At 40.3% G+C, this 22,765-nt stretch overlaps 1 long non-coding RNA gene across 1 annotated transcript; it reads right to left on the reverse strand.

Moving 5' to 3' along the window:
- Positions 1 to 19,226: 19,226 nt before the first annotated feature.
- On the reverse strand, positions 19,227 to 21,046 carry LOC145805818 (uncharacterized). Its single transcript, XR_014347969.1, has 2 exons — positions 20,916 to 21,046; positions 19,227 to 20,808 (listed from the first exon to the last, which is right to left on the reverse strand). It is a non-coding gene; the product is annotated as an uncharacterized LOC145805818 (long non-coding RNA).
- Between the last annotated feature and the right edge of the window lie 1,719 nt (positions 21,047 to 22,765).

Consider the following 22,765-nt stretch of genomic DNA (forward strand, 5'->3'; position numbering starts at 1 on the left):
GATTAATTAACATGCCCTTGCCCTAGCTAATGCATGAACTGGAATGCCGAATTCTAATAGTTCATGGAGTGGTTGTGGCACATGAGTAGATTGGCGCTAGGCTTAGTTATTTGGCCGATTAGATTAATTAACCTACCCTTGTCCCAGCTAATGCCTGAACTAGAATGCCGAATGCTAATAGTTCATGGAATGGCTATGGCACATAAGTAGATCGGCGCCAGGCATAGTTATTTAGCCGATTATCTGGCGTGAGGTTTTTGAAGTTTAGCATTAATGAGATTGCCTCGGGGGTGCTGCATCCGTAAGGAATAAATGGGATGTGTCTCGTGCGCGTATGTCCCATTAGTGCGCTCAGACTACTTTAACCAGTCTGTTGAGGAAGGTTAGACAAGTGCGAATGTCAAATAGACTATTCTTCAACAACAGAGGAGAACGGAGGACATTGGCTGAGCTAGATACAGAGATGAATCGAAGTGGCGAGCCCATGCGCACAAGAAGCAAGACGTCGACGGAGCGGGCAAGACGTCAATCCCCACGTCGTCGAAGTAGGTCTCCCAGAAGGAAAGAACAGCAACGGGGAAACTTCCCTCAACCGCGACCGGGAGGTGAATCCGGGGTGACATCGCGCCCGTTGAGTTTTGCAGTTTTTGTAGGGAATAAACCGATGGCGGAAGCGGATTCAATTGTTCACAACCCAAATGTGGCAGTCAAGTTCGCTCGATAAATTTTTCCACCAGAAGTCTAGCAGTTGATGGTCGGAGTGTTTCGGGAGGGTATCCATGGAGCAGTAAAAGGGTTGTATACCGCCTATGAAGTCGGCATGCGTCTACGTGCCACGCGGCGGGAGATAAAGCAGAAGAATGAGCGCATTCGAAACTTAGAAGCTCGTGCGGAGGAGGCCGAGCGTGAACTGAGAAAGCCAAAACTGCCGAGACACATTCGGCCGGCCAGTTTAACCCGTTCGTCGAGAAAAGGGTGACCCAACAGCTCATAAGTCATGCAATTGCCAATCGTGATACGGCGAGCATGTTTGCGATGGAGGCCGCAAAGACCAGATCTTATGAGCAAGGCTTCCACGATGGTCGGAAAGTTAGGATGCAGAGGGCTAAGGAAAAGCTCGTCGAGGAGGTCTGCCGATGTGAGAACCGTGGATTTAAGCACGGGTGGATCAAGGCTCTCCAGGCCGCAGAGGCTCTTCGGGTAACAGGCGTCGATTCGGCGCCGCCATTGTATCAGAGTCATCATTTTCCCTTTGCGGCCTTCGAAATCGAGAAGAGCGATGACGAGGGAGATGCCGAATAAAATTAAACATATTGTACCGCTCTAAACATAGATTAGGAGCGAACTATGTTTTTATCGATTAATTTAATAAAACGTATTATTTTACATGCTTGCATGTTGTTTCAGTTTATGTTTAAACAAATTATCAATCCTCGTTCATCTTTCTTCAATTGCGTTTATGCTTGTTAATCATAACTCATGAAATGCCCACCGAATTCGGATGCTCACTCAGCCCAAATTTGTCTGGCACGTATGGGGCTCCGAATTCGGAGGCTTTCAACTTGGCCAATCGTGATATCCACAAAGGGCGCTCTGAATCCGGAGGCTTATTCGGCCCAAAAGTGTCATTCACTGCTGGGGCTCCGAATTCGGAGGCTTTTACTTGGCCAATAGTGATATCCACGAAGGGCGCTCCAAATCCGGAGGCTTATTCGGCCCAAAAGTGTCATTCATTGATGGGGCTCCGAATTCGGAAGCTTTTACTTGGCCAACCGTGATATCCACGAAGGGCACTCCGAATCCGGAGGCTTATTTGGCCTAAAAGTGTCATTCACTGATGGAGCTCCGAATTTGGAGGCTTTTACTTGGCCAATCGTGATATCCATGAAGGGCGCTCCGAATCTGAAGGCTTATTCGGCCCAAAAGTGTCATTCACTGATAGGGCTCCAAATTCGGAGGCTTTTACTTGGCCAATCGTGATATCCACGAAGGGCGTTCCGAATCCGGAGGCTTATTCGGCCCAAAAGTGTCATTCACTGATGGGCTCCGAATTCGGAGGCTTTTACTTGGCCAATCGTGATATCCACGAAGGGCGCTCTGAATCCGGAGACTTATTCGACCTAAAAGTGTCATTCACCTTTGGGGCTCCGAATTCTGAGGCTTTTACTTGGCCAATCGTGATATCCACGAAGGGCGCTCCAAATCCGGAGGCTTATTCAGCCCAAAAGTGTCATTCACTGATGGTGCCCCGAATTTCGAGGCTTTTATTTCAAACTAAAATTTCATGTAGTGGGATAAGTAACCTTGCATTATAAAAGTGAGAGTTTGTACATGGCAAACGTTCAAAATAAATCATCATGCCCCATACGTCGGCTTAATGAGAGAATTTACGCAAATGCGTAGAATTCCAAGGACGCGGCATACTCCTTCCAGACATGTCTTTGAGCCAATATGCCCCTATTCCTGCGATTGAATCAATTTGATAGGGGCCATCCTAGTTAGGCCCCAGTTTCCTGTCGGCTGGATTCTTGGCAGCTGGGAGTACTTTCTTGAGGACCAATTCTCCTAGTGTATAATGGCGTAGATGAACACGTTGATTATATGACTTAGCAAATTGTTGCTGGTACCCTGCCATAGATATAAGGGCGCGGTCTCGTCGTTCCTCAATTAGGATCAAATCCAGGGCCAGCATCATGTCATTTCGTCCCATATCAAAAGCTTTCGATTTCAAGGTTGGGAGGCCGATCTCCAAGGGGATGATTGTCTGGGTTCCAAAACATAGAGCAAACGGCGTTTCCCCAATGGATCGCCTTGGCATAGTGCGACGAGCCCATAACACTCGGCAATTCTTCAACCTATCTGTCCTTGGCTTTTTCCAGCCTTTTCTTGATGTCTTCCAAGATGGCTTTGTTGGAGGCTTCGGCTTGGCCATCACTTTGTGGATAAGTCCGTGTCGAGAAATAAGGCCGAATACCATACGTGCTACAGAGTTCCCGGTAGATGCCACAGTCAAACTAGGTGCCGTTATCTGAAATAAGTGCTCTTGGAATGCCGAATCATGTGATTATATTTCTCCATACAAAGCGCTTAACATCAGTATCTCGGATGTGTGTTAGTGCCTCCGCTTCGACCCATTTTGTGAAGTAATTTGTCGCGACAATAAAAAATCGCTTGTTGCCCGGGGCACAAGGTAATGGTCCGACGATATCAAGTCCCCATTGGGCAAACGGCCAAGGACTGGTGGCAGAGCTTAACTCTTCAACAGGAAAATGTGTTAAAGGGGAAAACTTCTGGCATTGTTCACATTTCTTGACATAACACTCGGCATCAACTCTCATTGTCGGCCAATAATACCCTTGTGTCACAGCTTGACGAGCTAGAGAGCGCCCGCTAAGGGTGGGCGCGGGTCGGTTGCGGCCACGGAACCTCCAATCCGCTATCCGTCCGCCAGATTGGCAGATTGGAGGAAATCAATCCGCATTCGTCCGCCAATCCGGCAGATGTGGATTGAGTGGTTTGGCGGTTTGACGGATGGATGCGAATCGGTTTGGCGGTTTAAAATTTTATAAATTTTCAACATAATTCAACTTGTGAACTTCCTCAAAAAAGAAGAAGAAAGTATTATAGTCAATGACTTAAAAAAAATATTACAATCACTGCATGTCTCATCCAAAGTAAGAAAGTTTGAAACTTTAGAATATCACAATCACTGCATGCCTCATCCACATATTACAATCACAGCATGCCTCACCCACATAAAATATTACAATCTGTGGTTCTTAAAATATAAAAACAATTCAAACCACCAAAATGATGAACAGAGCAGTAGTAGAGATTGTATGTCTCTGTATTGTTACATCTATATCTGTTTTTGAAAACAAAAACCAACCAGTACATATCATATTTTCTATTTATTATTTTTAGAGTTAGATTTAAAAACCAAAAAATATAGATAAATAATACGTTTATTTTTTTTAATTCAAAAAAGATATTTAAGTTGAAAACTGTTTTTTCAATGGAATATTTAAACTCTTTTTTAATTGAAAACACAAACAGAATATTTAAACAAACAGAAAACATAAAGTCCTATAAATTATTAGGGGTGCTCGCGGTTTGGCAGTTTGGTTGCGGCCAAAGGAATCTCATATCCACCATCCGTTCGCCATATTGGCGGATTGGAGAAAATCAATCCGTAACCGTCCGCTCGTCATCACGCATCCGTCCAAAATACGGTGGATCGGTTCGATTTGGTCAGTTTTGGCGGATCGGTATATCCGCTGCTCACCCCTAGCGCCCGCCGGAATGGGCACCACAACTACCTTCATGTATTTCAATCAGGAGTTCTTCAACTTTGTCCGGATGAACGCATTCTAGATATGAACCAGAAAGGGATTTTTTGTAGAGCTTTCCTTGCAGATCCAAGTAATATCGCAGGGCTTTGTTCCGCAATTTGTGTGCTTCTTTTTTGTCCGCCGGGAACTGTTCAGAAGATAGGAATGCAGTGATGGGGTTCATCCAGCTTGGACTTGATTCTATGACATCAATTTGGATTGACAACGAGGAGGCAATGCTTGGCTCAGGGATGAATCCTACTTCAATCGTCCGTTTGATTTCTGAATTAATGGTGGAGGCTAGGCAGGCCAATGCATCTGCATGCATTTTCTGATCCCGGGTTATTTGATTTAGTTCATGATGGTCGAATTTTGCCAGCAATGAATTCACCGTTTTCATGTAAGCTGTCATACGGTCATTTTTGGTTGCATATTCCCCTTTCAATTGGTTGATGATTAGCTTTGAATCGCAGAAAATGAGGAGTCACCGAGCACCAAGGAGATGTGCATTCCGTAAGCCGGTTAACAATGCTTCATATTCGGCCTCATTGTTCGATGCATTGAAACCCAGATTGACAGCCTGCTCAATTATTGCCCCGTAGGGAGCCATGATAACTACGCCCGCCCCACTGTCACGCTGGTTGGACAATCCATCACAATACAACTACCAAATGTCCCCAACATAAATTCTCCAGTTCGGCTTAGGTTGAATCTTATCAGACTTAAAGTCGGTAAGGCCTTCGGTGAATTCGACCACAAAATCAGCAAACACTTGCCCCTGGATTGAGGTTCTAGGTAGAAACTGAATATCGTAGTGGCCGAGTTCGAGAGCCCACTTTGAAATGCGCCTTGGTGCTTCTGCAATACGGAGTACTGTCCGGAGGGGGTAATCCATTAGTACCCCGATGGTATGTCCCTAAAAGTAATGCATCAGTTTTCTTGCTGCCACAATGAGGGCTAGGATGAGTTTTCCCAACGGAAGGTAACGTGTTTCGGTGTCAACCATCGTCTTGCTCACATAATACACTGGCCGTTGTTCCCCAAGCTTTTCCTTTAATAGTACGACGTTGGCGGCCCAGTCAGAAACTGTCAGATATAAGATGAGCGGATCACCTGCCGAAGGTGTTGTCAAGAGTGGAACTGATCGGAGGTAGGTCTTCAGACCATTGAAAGTGGCTTCGCACTCAGAGATCCATTCAAAAGCTTTACCCTACCGAAGGGTATGAAAGAATTGTCAGCAGCTGTCAGTGGAACCATTGATGAACCTGTTGAGTGCGGCGGCTATCCTCATCAACTTTTGGACCTCCTTGATTGATCGAGGAGAGCCGATTTCTAGGATTGCTATGATTTGCCACGGGTTGGCTTCGATTCAGCGGTGGTTGACAATGTAGCTAAGGAATTTGCCAGATCTGATCCTAAATGCACACTTGGAAGCGTTCAGCTTCATTTTGTACTTACGTAAAATCCGAATGACTCTTCCAAATCAGCTAAATGAGTCTGCTCTTCTTTGGACTTGACCACCATATCGTCAATGTACACTTCCATAGTTCAGCCGAGTTGCTCCTTAAACTTGGCAGTGACTAGTCTTTGGTAAGTTGCCCCCGCATTCTTCAGTCCAAAAGGCATACCCTTATAGCAATAGGTCCCTCATGGGGTGAGGAATGCAGCTTTGTCTTGGTCTTCCAGATACATGGCAATTTGATGGTAGCCTCTGTAGGCATCGAGGAAGCTCATACGTTGATGACGCGCCGTGGCATCTACGAGTTGGTCTAATCTGGAGAGGGGAAAGCAATCCTTGGGACAAACTTTATTTAAGTTCGTGAAATCCACACAAACACGCCAAGTCCTATTTTTCTTCTTGACTACCACAGTATTCGACAGCCATGTAAGATAGGTAACTTCCCGGATTGCCCCGGCATCAAGCAACCTGTTAACTTCTTCAACAACAGCGGCAGTGTGTTCTGCGGCTGACCGCAGGCTTTTCTGAATAATCAGCTTACATTTAGGGTCAACATTTAAACGGTGCTAAGAAACAGATGGATCTACCCCGACATCTCATAGGGTGACCATGCAAATACATCAAGGTTGCCGAGTAAGAAGGTAATTAGCTGCTGCCTGTCGACTTTATTCAGGGAGATGCCGACCATAAAGAACCTGTCAGGATTCCCGTCAATTTCGACCCGATCCAGGGCTTCCATGGCCTTTTCACTTGGGAGCCGTCCAACATCGTTGAGGCTTTCTCGATCCGGCACCTCAATAGAATTCACTTCCAGCTCTCTTAGTGTCTTTGCGGCAAGGAGATAACATGCTTGTGCCGATTTCTGGGAACCACGGATTTGTTCAATGTCGCGTTCTGTCGGGAAGCGGAGCAGTTGATGATAGGTTCTCGGCACGACCTGCATGGTGTGCAGCCAAGTTCGCCCCATGATGAGATTATACGGGGAGGGAAGCTTGACAACCAAGAATTCCACATCCACTGATCGGGAGCCCGCACGAACAGGTAATGTGATTTTGCCCAACGGGTACTCTGGATTAGCATTGAAGCCGAATAACGGATAATGAGTCGGGGACAGGTCCGACTCAGTAAAGCGGAGTTTGATGAAGGTCTTGTAGTACACAACTTTCGAAGTACTCCCTTGGTCAATGAGAACACGTTCAACGATGAATTGGTTTACGCGTAGTTCGATGACCAAGGGATCAATGTGCGGGGCTGTTACGCTGACGAAATCAGAATTGTTAAAAGCAATACTCAGAGCTTCATGGGCCGTTTCGCTGGTGTGATCTGCTTCTGGGGGTCAAGATGCGACTGAATTGTATGTACCGCGGATGCCGTCGGCAAGCTGTAAATCATATGGATTATGCCGAGTGGGGGCGAGTCTTGTCGTAGAGCAACTGTTGTGGTTGAATTGTTCTTTCGGACATGTTGCTTAAGCCGACCATCTTGTTCCAACTCCTCAAGATGATCCTTCAAGGCATAACAACTATCGGTATCATGTCCGTGGTCTTTATGACATTCACACCGTCTATCCCGTCTTCTCGTGTCGGGAGGTCCGACCATCTTAGGTGGCCATTTGAAGAACGAAAGATGTTGAATTTTAGACATAACCATGCTGATCGGCTCCGACAACTCCGTATATTTCTTGTCCGCGCGTCTGATGTGCCTGCTATCTACTTGAAGTTGTTCACTAGCCCGTTGTGGACATTGGTCATTTGATCGGCGTGAATCTCATCTTCTGTCTCGTCTTGCCTGATTCCGTGGTTTAGGGCTCTGTGAGGGTACATAATTTGTTGGCTGAACGATCTCAGATGAGGCCGTCTTGTTAGCCTTGTGCCCGGCTTTAACCCGCAAGGCGTCATCCTCCATTTTGCAGTATTCCTCGACTTTCTTCATTAGCGACCAGACCGTTTTGGGGGGCCTTCTGGTCAAGGAGCTACGGAGGGCATTATCAGGGTGCATCCCCATTTTGAAGGCGGTAATGACCATGGAGTCATTGCAGACATCATCCATGAGATTAAAGCATTCCTAACAGCGCGCAAAATAAGCACGTAGGGTTTCCCCTGGTTGAATTTGCATTGCCCAGAGAGAGTCGGCTTGCTTCGGCTGGACCTCATTGGTGATGAACCTTGCCCTGAAGGATTTTTGGAGTTGATGGAAGCTCTTGATCGATGCCGGTTCCAATTTATAATACCATCTGACAGCCAATGGTCCCAAACTGCTAGAAAATATTCGGCACATGAGGGCCTCGTCGTCTGCATGTAGTGCCATGGCTTGCTTGTAGTGACGGATGTGATTGGTGGGGTCTGATTTTCCATCGTAGAGGGTAAACGACGGAGCTTTGAACTTTTTGGGCAGTACCGTCCTTGCGATCCGTCACACAAAGGGGTCATGTTGATCTTCTTTGTCTGAGTCATTTCGTCTTCGTTTAGTCCTTGCAAGCGGACTCCCTTTGAAAGAACTGGAGACTGCGACTCGTCCCTTCTTTTTGGACTCTGGGGACGACGAGTCAAAATCACTACTACTGTCTTTTCTCCGAATTTGAGGTCGTCGACCATCCTTTTTTAGAGGCCATTCTGGATCTTGGCGCACGGCCTGTTGGGATTTTGCCACCTCCAAAGAAAAATCCTGACAAAGGCGTTCGTTCTCTGCCATCATGTTTTCCAACCTCTGTTCGTTTTGCTTCGCCTGATCCACAATTGCTTGCATTGTCTCATGTGCTGATGTCGAGGGTGAGGTCTGGGTAGCTGAGTCGAAGTTCAAGGCTCTTCATACGTTAATGTTTTCTGGTCTGAGCAGGTTGCTTGGAGTGGTATCAACTCGTGGCATAATGTCATCAGTGACCACCGGACGATCTTCCGTCACACTCGCCATGGAAGTGCTGGAGTATTTCCACAGACAGTACCAATTGTGGAGATGTGAGTTGAAAATACTCTCTTGATCCAATGGGATGCTCGAGATTCTCAGCTAGTCACCTAAAAAGGAATAAACATTCCGGTCGGGGGTGTCGGAATTAGCATTCCGACGGATAAGTCAGCATCTACTCTCTTGATCACTTCTATCTTAAGTTAAGCTTACTTGTACTCACATACCTCTCTTTGGTTGATGTTCCTCTATTTATATTTTTCTCTAGGCCTCAGGGTTGGGCCCACCTTTAGTCCACCGTGCAATTACTTACTCGGCTCCTTTTGTCGCAGACCAATCTCCACTCGGCTGCTCGCTCAACTGGTTCTATGTTACGGATTTATCGTTTAAAAATAACGCCGCAAAATGTCCTACCCTAACAACATTTTTTTTTTATCAGTAAAAAAAATTTATTGATGAAAAGAGCAAGAGACATGCAAACTTACATCAACAAAGCAGGGAAGTGCACAGAGCATCATAACTAACCTTAACAATCCCAACTAGGTTCGCACCACCAAGGAAGCACAATTATTTCCTAGCACTAAACCCAAGATTGGTGAGAATCCAATCAAAATCAACCAAAGAAAATAGAAACAAAACAACCAATCAGCAACATTACAACACTACAACAGCAGCAACAAGGTCCTGATCTATTGAAGAAGCTTGAAGTCCTTCAAAATCTTTCACCCACAAAGCATTCCTCATCTTGATTGCAGAGTATATACCAAAGGCAGAGGCACAACAACCATGCAGTAGCCTTAATGGAGGACAGAGACAGAGGGACAACAAACAATACACACACGACCAATACTCAAAACCACTCCCCTGTGATACAGACCTCAATCAGCCAAAAAAAAAAAAAAAAATAGCACCAGATCAATAGCTGGCCACATTACAATAGATTTATCACCCCAATAGCAGAATGTTCAAACTCTCTGAAGTTTAACAAAATACCACCAACCAATAATCCAAATAGAACTGATTTAAACCCCACTGCAATTTTCAACTTCCTGAACCAATACCATCAATAAAGGCACAGCAAACAATACACACACGACGAATACTCAAAATCACTCCCCTGTGACACAGACCCCAATCAGAAAAAACAAACAGCACTAGATTACAGCAGCAGGTGCATAGCATATTTGTCACTCCAATAGCAGAAAGTTCAAACTCTCTGCCAATAATCCAAATAGAACTGATTTAAACCCACTACAATTTTCAACTTCCTGAACCAATAGAGTGTCTCACCTGCTGTAGATTATTCACAAAATCATGAATAGAATAAAACTTACCTAAAGAGTGGTTCTTCATCCATGTTGCTACCTTTGTCTTGATAAGATCAGCCAATTCCATACATGCTGGTTGAGCACCGTTGAAAATTATGTCATTTCTATGCTTCCAGATTGACCACAAAACTGCACATGGCAAAACTTTCCAAATCTGCAGTTCACCCTTCTTGAATTTCCATCCATTCCACCAATCTAGCAATCTTACAATGGATTTAGGGGATACCCATTGGCTCCCCCACAAGTTAAGTATCTCAATCCATATTTTCTAAACAAAAGGACAATTAAGCATTATATGATCCATTGTTTCTGGTTCAGACTTACAAAAGACACAGGCTACATCTACACCATCATGTAGGATACCAAGTCTCTGAAGCCACACTGAGGTTTTTAACCTGCCCTTCCAAACCAGCCAAGTGAAGAACTGTGCCTTTGGAGGGGCATGATTGTAAATCATAAAGCATAATAACGCAGCGGATAAAATATCAGAATCATACCTTGTTGACAAGAACCTCGTGGGTAAATCACGTGCTTCTAGAATCTGATCAATCAACCCAGCAGTGGAGTGATACTACAAAATGAGTATCACCGACACAAGTCACAGTGCAGAGGCTTGATCGTTGTTTTAATGGGAGAGAGTCAGAGAGAGAGTTTTTGGAAAAAAAGGTTATGGGTAAAAACCACATAACATATATCTGATATACGTATCTGATCTATTAAATATATTATATATAAAATATATTAATCAGATATAACAACCAATATCTATCTATCCATCTATCCATATCTATTGATATGATAGATATAGATATCCTGAATGGTTATCCAATAAGTTTTGAATTCAAATTCAAGCTTACATGGATAAGGTTCAAAAGGTTCAGGTTCAAAAGGTTCAAAGGGTCATGCCACATGGGCGCCCAATTTCTAACATCTCCCACTCGCACATGAGTTGGCATGACACTGCCACATCTCTATCTCAATCTCCCCAAAACAAGAACAATCTCATACTAGCCAATGCACCGTGCGACTGCTGAGAACACCTGCATTTGGGAGCTCTATACTAGAAACTCAAAATAAGCCAGCATAGAGACATCAACCCAAAAAGAGCAGAAATAGTGTCTCATATACCCCAGACCCATCTAATTACACTGGTCCAAAAAACATCTCTAATCACTCAAAAAGAGCATGTTTGACCCTCTCAATTCTTGCAATATATTCACACTCAATTCGCCTCTCATACAGAGCGATGTGAGTTGCCGGCAGTGAATATACAACAGTGTTGTAATACTAGATGATCTTCCCTTTGCCCTCATGCCATTTAGTTTAGGATTGACCGCTTTCCCAGTAATGTCCCTTAAGGCCGAATCATACATGACCTCAGGCAACATACCAAAGTAGCAGAACATCAACCCCTTACCTTATGACATAGTCAAAAGTCACAAAAGGGTACATAAATAAAAGTCATATCAATAATGACACGTAAGACTCACACGGTGAGGAAACAAGGATCCATTCTTTCACCTCATTACTCGGTCGCCAAGCATATATAGTATGAATACATGCTACGGTGGAATAACTCTTCCATAAAGAGTGACGTCATACTCGATACATCGTACAGATATTAGTCTAGTCGCTTTCTAACGCCTAACCTGAATTCTCTATTTGCTCGCCTTCCAGGCGCCAAATGAGATCTCGCATCTGGCTAATCATAACAGGCATAACATGGAAAGTGGGTACTAACATCCATGTTTGGTCCTTAACACGATCTCATCTTGGTTGTGACCAAGGCGACATGCATAGTGGATTATTTAAGCCTCTCTTGGCTCCAAATAAAAATAAACCACTAGTCTCATCCTTGCTCGCTCCCAAGCGCCAAGGGCGATTGCTCGTGTGAGTGAGCCAATCTTGCCTGCTGACATCATCATCTGCTAATCATTATGACACAAACCATAATAGTGTCAACATCTCATCATCTCAAAATAAGTGATCGATTTAAAAAAAAATTGACCACAGCTTGCGCAATTATAGATTCCAAACATAAGCGTTATCAGCATCTCTTGCAATAAGTATATACAACAGAATCCACCATGTGCGCCTCACATGAAGTGATTCAAGATCACTATTCTAGATTCCAAACATAAGCCTTATCAGCACCTCTTGTGATAAGTATATACAATGGAATCCACCATGTGCGCCTCTCATGAAGTAATTTAAGATCACTACCTCTTGCGCAATAACCTGTCTAAAGATATTTTGGTGACCAATTTGCGTTCATTCTTAATGCGCCCAACTAGCGCAGATGCGCCCAGCTAGTGCATTGAATCTTACAAGGAGCAAATTAATATGCTACTAGTAAAGCATTTTATCCACAGTCTAATAAGCAAGGTCAATGTCTAAACAACTCAGTTGACCATTTACCAAAGATAACACTTATCATGCCGAATACGCCCATATAGCGTACTTTAGGCTCCCACAACAAAGAAAAAATCAAGGAATATAGGTCATCTGTTTCTCCCAAAGACAATCCGAGGATTCAGTCAATAGCTAAGGCTCTGGCTTTTACTGATAGGTAAGTCAATGGGTATGCAATTTTGCATCTAGAATCATTCTAGGATATTCCTTATGTAAGTCATCGAAGACAAAATAGGAATTCTCCCAAAACAATCCCTAAAGATCGTACATTCGAGCATATAAATTACATCACCCATGTCCATCATATCTAAAACAGATGACTACCCACCCTAGGTGGCGACAACCCTATAAATTCCTAGCTCATAATGACTAAGTAAGGAAAAACTTCTTTTGGACCATTGATCATGCCTCAGTGGTCTTCATTGATTATTGTTGGCCTATCATGGCTTGACGAAATCTAAGAACCACTATTTGGATAACTGTTTTACGCTATAAAAGATTTATTGAAACTAGCAACCTTTTTGCGCTCCTAACTTTTCACCATAAAAGCAGAAGGTAAATCCCTACGGATCTACTTATCCAATTCTCTAACGAGAAAGTTGGGTCACAATGTCTACAAATCAATGTTCCAAACTTATGTTAATCATAGCCTAAGTCAAAATAACCTCACTCCCCAGGAGGAAGTCTTCTCATGGTCTACACTTTCCTCAATAGTGTGACTTTTCGATATCTAGCGAGCCTTATGCCTCAACAATGACTATCCAAATTACGCATAACTTTAGAACAGTTTCGCTTCATAATGGAAAGTCAACCAAATTATAGAAATGGTTAATCCTCAAAGACTTTGTTTTAAACTGCGCAACATTAATCCACTTTCTAAAAATAGGAGACTAGAGCCTTTGGCATTATCCTAGGCTCTTTATCATCTTACGGAGCAATCATGAATGTTTCCCTCTCAATCACCCAGTGATGACATGGAAAATTTTCACATTTGCTACCACGCAACTAAGAATGTAGAGTATTCTTCTCTAATGGAGTAATCCACTAGTAGGCACATCGCTCCCACTGTCCCTAGGATATTGGAAATTTCTTTCAATTCTCAACTAGGCAACATAAAGCGCTATGCTTAGAATTCTCTATCTTATAGAGTTCCAAAACTCTATTCACGTCACCTTTACTTAGAAAACTTTATGTGACTTAGTTACACTACCACAAAGATGCTTACGTATATGCACATGACTCGGAGGGTTTGCATGACCTCATACAATAATGCGCCACACGACCCTATGTGTTTACAAGACAACATACAATAATGCGCTATAGAACCCTAGGTCTTAACTTCGCAATCTTATAAGAAGTAGAATAAAGATAAGCTGCTTAACGGTTACAGATAGCCCATAGACGGCTCTCTGCTAACCCATTACTCAAAATGGAGTGTAAAATCTGATATGGAGGGCACTTAGTTAGGGATATAGGCAACAAACTAGTGCAATTCCCAATTGGGAAACATTTTGCGCCATTATCCACCTAACATTAACAATACTTAATTCCTTATCTCTACTACACCATTGTGTTATTGAGTATTAGGAATAATCAATTTTCTAAGCATCCATTTCTCTTCACAGAGCTTTCAAAAAAATAACTCAAATAGATACTCGCCACCTTAGTCAAAACTAAAAGCACAAAAGCTCTTATCTAATTGATCTCGACCTCATATGTGTAATGTCAAAAATCATCTCAAAACTTTTGACTTATGGGAGATCAAATAGTCTTGACGCAGATGCGTATCGTAATCTATAAATGTGTCGAGATTGAGGCTTAGCTATCACACCTTCACACATATCTAGTCACAAATATCATAGTGAACTAAATGCGCCAATACAAATGAATTTCTATGGCTTTTCTACTTACTTGTGCACAACCATTGCGAACAAAGTTACACATTCACATGAGAGCAGGATGTCATAAGCGAGTGTGCCCGAGAAGGCCTACTCAAACCATCGTGTCATCATCTCATTAATGTGATTAAGTATAATAAGCCACCGGTTCATGACCAATGTCATAAACTAATTCCTATCATCTTAATGTGTGAGTTCTCGAAGACAAGTTTAAAGGTTTAGGCCGAACTAGGTAATGACTCATGACTAATTCATGTTCACTAGATCATAAAAGGATGTCATGGAGATACCAAGTGCGCCTAAGTCACAAATTTAACTAGTAAGTGCTAATCCCCTGCACTTTCAAGTTAATTTTATTCTCCATACACTTTACTGCATCTAATTGAAAGATGACGATACTCCTCTTGCCATCTTTGTTTCTCGCTTCATAGTTACTTGAAATTAATTCTACTATCCACAAGAAGGAGAGAATAAGCTATCAACTATGACAGCTCCTGAAGTAACTTAAGTGCGAATTAGGCTAAAGAGTCTAATTCAACACAATGCTCTCACGAGCCATGCGTCAAATTCTTAGAGTCACAACAACCTTGTCGGCCTTGACCTTTATGCTGCAACATTTGCGCTTAGTGGTAAACGTTATTCAAAAATGTTAGCCTAGCTAAGGAATCATACAAAGAAGCCCCTCCTCATGTCTCACACTCAAGTGTGGAAACAGTAAGTGTCCAGACTTAGACAAGTTAGCAATGCTAATAGATTTTGCAGCCACTAAGCGCTAATCTTTTCACATGGTGTTAATAGATTTTGCAGCTTCTAAGTGCTAATATTTTCACTTAGTGTTAATAGATTTTGCAGCTTCTAAACGCTAATCTTTTCACTTAGTGTTAATAAATTTTGCAGCTTCTAAGCGCTAATCTTTTAACTTCACGTGATATTTCAACGCACACTATTATAGTGCATGAAATTTTGCTCCATCCACTCCCAATAATTGGGTAGAGAGCAAAAATACTGCTTATATTGGCTATTCATCTCTTACACTTAATGACTAATTTGTTTAAGCTCGTATTTCTTAGATGATGTCACTCTTGAATGTTACTTCATCCAATGATGTAACATTATTTACAAGTCAAATTACAAAGTCAATCCACGCAGCTCAATAGTCAAGATCATATACAGATCTATTGAGGGGCTTACTAATTTCATAACTCCAAAACTCGCCAACCAAAACTACGTAGTGTGCCGCTAACCATAGCGCACACATTAGTTTTTATTATGCCAAACAAGGCAACAAAACCACGGCGACTTTGAGTCATGTTTCCTTACTTTGGCTCAATTAAGGCTTGACCTAAAGTCTCCAAGACTTTTGCTCATCTAAAGAATGGGATTACATTGTTCACAATTTAACATCTTTACTAAGTTTAGGTCAACCAATTAACTTCCATAAGCTAAGTCAATTTAGAGAGAAATTCGCATTGGGATTAATTTGATTAGCATAATATAATTTTGCCACAAAAATCTAAATTAAATAGCGACAATATTACACAAGTCGCAAGATCGAAAATTCGCTATGCTCGTAATCATCTCTTGTGCCACAGGTGACAATTATCCAAAATTTAATTTAATTTATGCGCAAAATATTGGTTTTCGGGAGTTAATCTACAAAGATATCTCTCAACCGAATAACCTTCCACTGACTATGGCATGTCTAAAAACATGATAAAAAATTCTAATTCCATACAATAGCATCATAATGTAGATTCACAACCAACTCATGCTATGTCACAATTAATAATGGAATTTAAACAAATAACAATTAATCATGCTATTCTCATTACAACATATTAGAAACTCTAGGCAAAAAATAACAATATGCTGTATTTAATATTCAAATTATGCTATAACAGAAACTATATCACTTCTGAAATTTTCTGATATTTTCTAGAATTTTAAATAACTAATAAACACACATAAAATTAGAAATAAATATTCTAGAATCTGGTAAAATGCTACAACTATACCAGTAAATAGTAAACTACAACAGTAGTCTACAATAAAAAATTCAGCCCCAGAAACTTAATCATGCAACACCAGATGCATTTTAAACCAGAAATAATGAATTATTATTTCAGAAAAAATATTTTTTATTTTCATAAAATTTTCAAAATTTTACAAAAGATAAAAAAAATTAATTCTAAGTCTAACGGTATAAACCACGCTTAAAACAAAGCTATAACGAATTAATTATGACAGTTTAACGCGATTCAGAATTTAAAAACAAAACAAACAGACCCTTAACATCAGCAGCCAAGACGACGGAAGAAAAACAGCGCGGCTCGGCGCGTAGCTCGGAACGCGGCTCGGCGCGCGACTCGACATGCGACGCGCGTGTGTGGCGCGGAGGGCGTGAGCATGGACAGCGCCGCTAATGCACGTGTGGAGGCGCGTCGGAAGCGCCTTTGGCGCGTGGAGGCGCGTGGAAGCCTCCCAGGGCGTCAGGTGGTGCGTGAGACCCACGCTCCGCCTTCCAGGGTGTTTTCTGGTTCAATTTTGTACTGTCGGACTCCATTTTTCACAACAAAAACATTTATGGCATCAAAAAACACATTTAATGAATATAAAAATAAGGTGTACCACACTCTCAATCTAATGGGAGTTGAAATTTTCCTCCTTTATAAACATTCATACATATATCATGTATATATATTTATATAAAAATATACACATATTTTAATGCATAAAAATTAGCACGAAAATACCCATATTGGCTCTGATACCAATGTAAATCATAAAGCATAATAACGCAGCGGATAAAATATCATAATCATACCTTGTTGACAAGAACCTCGTGGGTAAATCACGTGCTTCTAGAATCTGATCAATCAACCCAGCAGTGGAGTGATACTACAAAATGAGTATCACCCACACAAGTCACAGTGCAGAGGCTTGATCGTTGTTCTAATGGGAGAGAGTCAGAGAGAGAGAGAGTTTTTGGAAAAAAGGTTATGGGTAAAAACCACATAACGTATATTTGATATACGTATCTGATGTATTAAATATATTATATATAAAATATATTAATCAGATATAACAACCAATATCTATCTATCCATCTATCCATATCTATTGATATGATAGATATAGATATCCTGAATGGTTATCCAAATAAGTTTTGAATTCAAATTCAAACTTACATGGATAAGGTTCAAAAGGTTCAAAGGGTCATGCCACATGGGCACCCAATTTCTAACATTGTTCCAAATAAGGGTAGGTAAGGCTAAATCTAGACCCCAAAGTGATTCACACCAGTTGAACACTGATTTGACTGTGAACATCCCAGAGTTATCAGCTTTCCAACTGAGTGAGTCCTCTGCTCCAGGAAACAACACTAGGCCTGATCCCAACATACTATGTAATCTTACAACATCCTTCTCCTCCCATGCCAAAAGCTGTCTCCTAAACCTTAGGTTCCAGTTGCACGAACTAAGTTTATTATTGACAAAAAACTTCAGTGTTTCATTCTTATCTAAAGACAGACTGAAAAGTCTAGGGAAATGCTCTAGTAATCTTATTTCCCCGCACCAAGTGTCTCTCCAAAATGAAATTCTATTTCCATTCCCTATTTAAATTTTAATATTCTCCATGAAGTAGCTTAAGAGGCCATTCCTAGAGGGTAGTACACCAATGATATCCCTCCAAACATTTGACATGGATGCCTTTACAACCTGGTTAGGGAACCATTTACTTCTTTCAGACTTGTATTTGCTACATATAAGATTTTTCAACAAAGCATTCTTCTCAAAACCAAACCTCCACCACTATTTCATTAATAAGCATGAATTAACAGTTCTGATATCACGGATGCCAAGTCCACCTTTAGATTTATTTCTTGCTAACTCTTGCCACTTGACAAGGTGAACTTTTCCTCTCACTTCTGTGTCACCCCACAAGAAAGCAGCTTGAACCGTCTCTATTTCTTTAGCAACCCACTATGACATCACTATGATATTTCGCGACGCTTTTGAAACGCCGTCATATCTTTTTTTTTAAAAAAATCTTAGATTTAAGGTTTAGGTGACGGTTTGAAAAACGCCGTGATATCCTCTTTTTTTTTTTTCTTTTCTTTTTTTCATTGTGCTAATTTTATGTGATTGAACTAAAAAAATACCAGTAATAATACTGAATAGCACTAATATGAAATAATAACTCCCATTCAAATAGCAAAAACAACATTAATTCACTTTCCCATTCAATTTAATATCCAATCACCATTAGCCACAAAAAAACATATCCATAAATGATGTTTTAACATTTACTCACAAAATAACATATCAAAAAATTGAATTCACAATTCTCAACTAAAAAATTACTACTTTGTATACAAAGCCAAAATATAAGAAAGTGAACCAAAACACCCAACCTCGCAATCAGATCAGAGGAAAAAAAGAAAAAATAAGAGAAATAAGAATCCAAAAGAAAGCCCCATCCATCCTTCACTGTCATTCTGAATCGCTCTCCATGCTGCTTTCCATGGCCTTCAATCCTCTCAGTCTTTGCCAATCACAAAACATAATAATAATAAAAACAAAGCCAATAAAAGAACAGAAAAGAATGAATTTTGATCAAATAAGGAATGCTCATTCATTAATGCAAAATTTATAGTTCTACATTGACTAAATTTTTTAGACATCTGAACAAAGAAGAATAAATAAATTAAGGATGAAATCAAATAGGAACACTTGTACCACCCATAACAAAAGGAGGTTGAGGTTGAGGTTGAGAAATATACAAACCTATAAAGATGGCCATCAAGTATGCTGATGATAATCATTAACACCTGTAAAGCTGGCCAAAGTCATCACCATAGCCAACAATGCAAACCAATTATTTCAACCGTAAAGAAGAAACGTTGAATACTCAGATACAAACCATTCATTATTACCAAAACAAAAAACCAGATTTGTCTTGTATAAGAAAAATGTGGAAGAAGAAAAATTAGAGTAGCAGGAACCCCATTGTTCTTTTTTGTCTCTTGTAAATAAAAGACAGATAAAACTAAACATTAGAGTGAAATCAAACAAAAATTCTGCTGATGTGCAATGCTGATAGCCAAGTGATTGAATCATTGTGTCCCTGATTGAAGACGGCAGAGTGTGCAATGTTGCAGGTCATCTGCTGCAAGAAATGTGAGAAGTAACGATTAACAGGGGTATGCTTAAACTTACAAGTATAGAGCTTGTGATTCTTTCTTCTTCTCCCACTTTCAAAATGGAAGGTCAAACTTTAAATTGGTTTACCTCAGAAGAATGCATTGCTTGATCTCCCACATAAGACTTCCTAAAATGTTGAAAGAAGACAAGAACAGCAAGATCAAGTCTTTGCTTGGTTACTTCGCCATATCTCTGACTAGTGCAAGAGAATATTAAGGATGATATACATAGCATAATGATAAAAGACGAGGGCTAGATGAAACAAAGAAAGGCAGGTTTTACTTTGAATAAATTAAAAAAACCCTTTCCTTGCCCTTTCTAACCAATTAAACCTCACTGCATAACTCCAAAACCAAACCCCTTGTTACACCAATTTCAGACCTTAAGAGTCCACAATAGCCACTCTCCAAGACCCTCTTTGAGAAATCAAAATCAAACTTTAGATCAGAGTTTATAAGAGTGTGCTTCACCCCATCAGTTTCATGTTTATCTGTTAGTCAAAGAAGCAGATCACCCAAAAGTCCCACACTACGATTTAAATGCCCAGCATCTGGTGCATTTAATTAGAGCTAATACTTTTACCCTCACGTTGCATTTTGTTATCCTGAACTTAAAAGCAATAAGCACGCTGGTGCAGTATTAAATCACAAATTCATTAGAGTAACAATGTTCCATAAATACACATGTATCAGTAACCCAGCACCAAAAAAATGAATACAAATGCATCAGTATGACTAATACATGCATAATAATTTCATCTAGTTAGCACATGAACAATAAGATGGATTTATAATTTTATATGACAAATTCATGTTAATTAAATGTGTCTATTTCACCAAAAAATATCATGCATATGTATTTTAATTTCCATGAAGCACCTTGAACAAAAAAGTCAAAAGTTATGTTTTGTTATAAAGATTAGATTTTATGTTGCACTAAGAAACTAAAAGAAATCGGATGGGCATTCTTTCTATTGATTACCTGACTATGTAATCCACTATCAGTCACATTTATCAAGCGCAACACACGTGCTGAAAGTTCTGCATCATGTATTTCATATGATTCCGCACTAAAAAAGAAGAGATGTAACACATGATAAGAAACACAACGCACTCCGGAAATGTCTGACTACAATTAACAGGAGTATAGTTACCTTACACCACTAAATTGCTTTGTCTTAAGAATAGCTGCAATTGTATGCATTATCCAAGAAAGTTTGGCTTTAATAACAAGAAGTTCACTATTATCTGAGAGGGCTGGGAGGTTGACTGCTTCCTATACAAATGAAATTAAAATAATGGAAGAATCATAATCTTCACATGGAGAATTTCACAAATATCAAGAATGATGATGGAATTGCACAAAATGCTACTGGGCCTTACCATATACATTTGCAAGATAGGATCAGTAATCTGCATTATATATGTGCTACAAATCTCATACTGCAATCAAATGAAAGATTTTAAGCCAACAGTGAGAAACAAAAATAAAAAGATCGTCAACCACAGAAGACATGCAATATTAAAAGATGCAATTTTACTGTTAACAGATTTAATGAATGAATGCCTGTAGAACAATCTATTTGGTTGAGTAAAGTCTCATTCCATCATCAGCTGAAAAAGAAAATGTAATCTACCCTGAATATAATCAAATTTTGATGAGATAAAATGTTCTATGATCTTAGGCACAAATTCGTTTAGTAGGTTTGGTGTATTGCCCTTCAAATATGGTACAGAAGTCACCAATCTAGACCATAGGCCAAGAAGGTAGTAGACACTACTGTTTGCCCACTGATCAAAGGCAACAATTCAACACGATTCATATAACAGAAAATCCTTTTATGTATAGAAAATATTGAAATATAAATAAAACCAGTTGAAATCATACTCAAAGTGAGTTATGCATATTATTTTTACAAGCATTTGTTCACAAATATATAAATCTGAAATATCAGAGCAAAATACAAAGCTATGTGAAACAAAAAGATACTCTTTGAGGATTTATCCCAGTAGCAGCAACATATAAATCCAGCTTCCCAATTGCAATTCCAATACCATGCAGTCCAAGATCACCGAGACCCAATATTCTGCTTTCATCTGTTACAACAATTATATCAACCTATAACAAAAGGTTCTGTATCAACACTCTAGAGCAGCGATCAAAAATCAAGTACAGTAAGTAAAGTACAATGTTTGCAGTAAGCTAACACTGAAAGATAGCAAACTTCATGGTACGCAACCAGTAAATGAGATCTGATGAAAGCCAAAAATGAAACATTCAGGCATCTAGCAAAAGTGAAATTCAAGATTGGAAATATGAAACCAAAATGAAATGGACCCAGAAGCTAATAACTGTTATATTTTAGAAACACTTCAAAGAATGGGAGAAACCAAAAAAAATTAAAGCCAAGTTATTCCCAGTCCCTCATAGATGGAAAAGAGTAACGGAACAATCTTGCAAGTCAAAACAGTAATAGATATTCTGAGTCAAAAGTTTGATGTCCAGAAAAGCTTGAAAGGTTCCAATCTACAACATGATACATCAAACAATCATAATAAAGCTTTAACAAACAGATTGTTAATCACAAGTACTGCAGACCTGATCAGCTGGCCAATTATACACCATTGACATCATTTCCCCATGATCAGCAGCACTGAAATACATTCCCCTGGCCCTTCTAAACAATCCACTATAGTTCTGGCAAACAAGACCAACTGTAGGAGTATAGACTATAGGTGCATATTCCAATCAATCATTTCTTCATAGAAAAAAAAAATGCTAAGCACGTAGAGGTCATAAATGAGGAGTTTGAGGAAATAAAAACTTTACATATCAGAAGGTTAGAAAAAATGTAACTCAGATTTCAGGTAAGCTAAACAGTGACATAGTGGGGGAAAAAAACGAAGAAACCAAACATTTATATATATATATATATATACACACACACATAACACAAATAAGCAATAGATCTCAATAACCAAATCGAGAGAGACGGGAAGGAAGAGCTTGAGAGAGAGAGAGAGAGAGAGAAATCAATACCTTGCGGTGAAACTTCGAAATCGAGAGAGAGAGAACTTCAAAATCAAAATCGCTCTAAGACCGATCTGAGAAATCAAGCACAACCTCTCCTGAGATCACTTCCTCTGCGATCGAAACCAATCCCTCTTCTCTCTTCACAATCTCCCAAAGCTTCAGATCGATATCGCAAAGAACAAAGGATGAATCGAGAGAG

Source organism: Camellia sinensis, chromosome 13 (assembly GCF_055761805.1).
Source record: "Camellia sinensis isolate YWXY chromosome 13, ASM5576180v1, whole genome shotgun sequence".
Taxonomy (NCBI): Eukaryota; Viridiplantae; Streptophyta; class Magnoliopsida; order Ericales; family Theaceae; genus Camellia; species Camellia sinensis.